This window comes from Notamacropus eugenii, chromosome 4, assembly GCF_028372415.1.
Source record: "Notamacropus eugenii isolate mMacEug1 chromosome 4, mMacEug1.pri_v2, whole genome shotgun sequence".
Classification (NCBI taxonomy): domain Eukaryota; kingdom Metazoa; phylum Chordata; class Mammalia; order Diprotodontia; family Macropodidae; genus Notamacropus; species Notamacropus eugenii.
Genome location: NC_092875.1, coordinates 465,720,508 through 465,725,560, shown reverse-complemented (window position 1 = coordinate 465,725,560; position 5,053 = coordinate 465,720,508).

Here is a 5,053-nt window from a genome sequence, read left to right as displayed (position 1 = left end):
TAAATACCTACTATACATAGCATGGGTCCCAGGAAAGCTTCCCTACCCGAGTGTTCACTGTGGTCCAGGAGAATCAGAAGTGTGCAAACAGGACTCCAACCTCCCTCCAGGGCATTCTCTATCTGCAGAGCAGAAATCATAATTGAAAGTGAAAAGTTTTTAATTAGAGAAGAACGAGAACAAGGGAGAAAAAATTGCTATACAGAGAAGCACGCATAACCTCCCTTAAATTCCTATGCTGCCAGTGGGGAAGAAATTCACATTCCTAGGAGTTAGTCCCTGGAGGACAGCACAGAAATTGCCAATTACAGTTTCTCTTCCAGGCCATTGCTGTCATCTGTTGTACGCTTCTTCTGCCACTGAGGCAAAGTACTTCCTCAAAAGCTGGATTATTGGACTTCTGTGAGACAGATCAAAAAAAACACTTTCAGATGCTAAGGAATAGAAATGGCCCCTTCTCATAAAGATCCGGTTGTGGCCATTGTTGTTTTTTCCTATCAAAATTTTCCACCCCCAAAAGGAACCCCAAGGCACCCTGATATTTAGGTTGTGGTAAGTCTCTTTAAAGGGCACCTGGGTGGCTCAGTGGGTAGAGTGCTGGGTCAGGAGTTAGGAAGATTCATCTTCATGAACTCAAATCTAGTCTTAGAAAATTATTATGTGTGTGACCCTGGGCAAGTTACTTAATCCTGTTTGCCTCAGTTTCTTCATCTGTCAAATGAGCTGGAGAAGAAAATGGCAAACTGCCGTAATATCTGTCAAAAAAAAACCCCAGAGTCACAAAGAGTTGGACATGATTCAAACTGCTGAACACCATCAACACCAAAAAGTCCCTTTCAACTTTAATCATGACCTTGGCTACTGGCTTTAAGGTCAGAGTGTGCTAATAAATGTTTAACAACTGACTCTCCTGAAGAAAAAAATATCCATAACATACTTGGATCTGTATAATTAACATTTTCCCATCATTTTCTCATGTCTAAATAGAAATCAATAAACCAAGCTCGGCTTCATAGCATTTGCTGATTTCCAAAGTGTAAATACTACACACTGAAAATGTAATGATCACTTTCAGGAGCTGGTAAGATCTGACTCTGGTATTCCTTGACAAGGCCATATAAATTACCCCGAAGCTTCAATAAGCCTGAAGGGGGCACTTAGCAACCTTGAAATAGGCACAACAGAACTGAAAACCTTTGTCCTGTAGTTTCTGACACTCTACCTACATTTCTTTCTTTATACACTCACAAAAGAACACAGAGATCAACAACAGAGTTCCTTCCCTTACAGTGTCCTGGGGGGACCATATAATCTACAACATGTTACATGTATGTAGATGAGTGTAATACAAGGGAAGCAATGGAGACTTTTAGAGAAACTGTTATAGGAAAAAAAAAACCGCGGTGAAGTACATCACTCTCAGCTTGAGGATCAGAGGATATTAATCAATTAATTAATTAATTAATTCAGATACCTGAATTAAGCTTTGAAGAAAGAGATGAATTGCAACTGGGAAATTAGCGAAAGAAACACATTTCAGATAGAGGAGTGAAATGGACAGCACAGTTGCCTAGAGTTTGGAGAGCGCTCAACAAAATCAGGGAATAGCTAGGATATGGCTTAATCTAGAATATGCAAAAGGAATCATGAAATAAGGCAAAAAGTCAGCTTTGGAACCAGATTGTGAAGACCCTCAGATGCCTGGCTAAAGCCAAGACCTTTCAATCAAATCAACATTTTCTCCAATCTGCCTTTTTTTAAACATCGAAAAGGACCTGTCAAAATCTGGATACTTGGCTTCAGCATTCTAGCAACCTCTGAATAAAGAGTTCACCTGGACGTTAGTCCCCAATCCTACCCTCTACCCCCAAAACTCACACACGCACATACAAACACACAACTCACACACACCAATCAGAGTTTAGATGAAGGCTTCCAACTCCACTCACAACAACAGTTCCTCTCCTTTGGCTACCCATTGTCTGACCTGTTCATTTTCAGCTTTTTCAACTAGTCCACAGCTATTCTTACTGGGGATAAAGCAGGGAAGAGACCTACCAGGCTGAGAAGGTGGGTTTGGTTTCCTACAATTTGTTGCATAATTTCCCTTGGAAGACTTACAGTGGAGAATGAAAGCTAGGAGGAAAGTTGGTTTAAGACCTTGTGTTTTGTATTTAACATTTTTGGATAAGGACTGTTCCTGGTCATCCATAGCCAGGAAGTGTTGTCATCAGGGTAGATGATGTTGACCTGAAAACTTTGTTAAGAAAAGGCAACAGGCTAAATGCATACATTTTATGATTTAATTAATTAATTGATCAATTCCCTATAAAGAAAACAGTTACATAGCGCTATAGAGTCAGAGGTGACTCTGACTACCTAGTACAGAAATCATCTGTCTTAAGTACATTTTGCCATGAGAAAGAAACTCTCCTAATTAAGCAAATCATAAATTCAGTAAGACAGGACAATTAACAAAGCAATGTTAGTCAGGCCTTGGGATTTCAGGCTGGGTAAGCATATGTCTCGGTGATAAGGAAAGAAACCCCACCACTAGTAAGTGGCAGGCTTCCTCCCCTAAACAGATAATTGACATAGGACAGGGTAAACAATGTTCAATAGAAATTACGACCTATGATGTCTATATTTTCTTTACCATTAATATGCCATAACATAGTACATGTCTGTAGATAATAAGATTCAAAGGAAAGTCTCATTATTCAAGATATAGTGTCTTAGGTTAAAGGTCTCCTTAAGGAGTGTAGAGTCGGCCTTGGCTGGCTTTTGCTGACATAGGAAGAGGCACTCTCTGAGTTTACTTCAGAGAGAACAAAGAGATTATTCCAAAATTTTATATTAAACATTATCAATAGGAAAGACAAGGAAGTCAGAAGTTTATTGACTCTCATCATTATTTTTGCTCCAGGGATTTCTTTAATTGTTCTCTGAATCAAGTCACACATCCCCTGGGTGAGAAAGGTTGAGTGTATCCTAGAGGGAATCAGGGATCCAGATTTCTTAGACAGGAAGGGCAAGAGAATGATTGAGTTGTTATGAGGCTGATGGCAACTCAGAGGGTAGAGAGATTGGTATCTTCACTCATTCTACCAGACAGATTTTCCAGAAGGCCATTCTTGTCCATTAGCAACATGTTTTACAAAGAATACATCAGATTGTGGGTTAATAAAAAGTTAAAGTATCATCATTAGCATCATTAATCAGCATTTATTATGCATTGATTGTGTGGCAAGCACTCTCCTAGGTACTAGGCATGCAAATGCAGAAGAGAGATTGTCTGTGCCCGCAAAGGGCTTATATTCTACTGGGAGGAGAGAGCAGGGTTGGGTATGTAACACTACAGTATGTTTAATAGATAAAACAAATGGAAAGATGAACCCAGTGTATCCCAGGTGGAGATTTACTCATCACTCCAAGCCACACCTGCTATCACGTGTGCAAAATATTAGTTCCAGATGAAGCTCTAGACAGTGGAGTAGATTTCCAGAAGGCCAGGCCTAAACCTAAATATCTAGGGCAGCTTCCTTAGAGTTTATTAGATCATAAAAGTAACATAATTTCAGTCACATATCTAAAGTGTCAACAGCTTTTAAAATGCATTATTTAGGGGTTTTTTTTAGCATTTTTCACCATCCGATATTTTTCCACAGGAACCTGGTTAGCAGTTGCAGCTTAACTAAGTATTTTAAACTGATAAAGCCAGAAAGAACCAGAGGAGATTTGCCCTTTGTTCTAATTAGCCCACATAGCAATTCACCTTCCAGGAAAAGCAGCAGATTTTTCCAAGCCGTTCAACCCCACAAACATCCAACTCAAAAATAGCTGAGCCTTGCCCTAGCAGCCCAGCCCAAGAAGTCAGTGGTTGCCTCCCTGAACTGCTGAAGCATTTAAATCCTTCTGCTTTGCCTTGGGCAACTGAACTGCCCCCTTCATATTCATTTTCATGGGAATTATCTGATGGCCTGGCTATAAAGGGTTCAAAGTTTTGGCTCACCAAAGTGTACAGTTCATTTCTTTCAGTCTGGGAGCACCTAACTTTCAGCCATCCATTCATTATTCATGGTTGTTTATTCAGATGTGTATCTATGATTACCCTAATTATAGTGCTTTGGGTGCTGATACAAATATTTTTTGTTTAGGAAGTATCCTTTCAGGAAAAAACAAAATTCCTATCTATATACATCATTAGAGATAGGGATTAATTAGACCTGTGATTTCACTGGCAAGAGAACTCCCTCTAACAAAACAGGCCAGTACCTTCCCAGCAACTGAGTCTTATCTAATTGCCCAGGGAATGGAGGTCAAGAACACTCCACTCACCCAAACGTCAAACAGCCAATATACGTCCGAAGGAGAGCCTAATCCTAGGTCTTCCTGGAGTGGAAGTCAACTGTCTATCCCACCATGGTTGCTTCTCAATGACCTACGTCTCAATTTTTATATATGTACGCATATTTATACATATCTATAATGTGTATATTTTATGTAAATATTGTGTGTATGTACATAGTTGTATATGTACCTATACATATGAATATATTCATAAACTTATATAACATACTTACGTATATCTGTAATTATATATGTCATACAAGTATGCATCCAGACCTCGCTCTAATGCTATGGAGCAGAATTTGCCTAGGATTCCCTTCAAAGGGATCCAGCTGGAGGAGTACCCAAAGACACTTTTAAAATCAGTTGAATCTATGCATTGATCTCACAGCATGGCCCTGAAGGCCCGCATTCTAGCTAGACCCCAGGGTGAGCACGTGCTTACAACTGCCTTAAGATGCAGGTTCCCTAATTATCTTGTTTATAAAAACTGCACCAAGGAAAATTAGACAGTGGTCATGTTCCTGCTTCTTTTCAAAGCAGTGGTTGACATTGAAGCCATCAATAAGCATGTTAACCATTAGCCAAGGCTGCGATTAGCTGAACTTTGGAGCACCTCACTCCAAGGAACCAGTGCTTATCAACCTTGGTCTACCCTCAGAAACGGTTGTTGACTGACTATGAAAAATACAGCATAACCCAA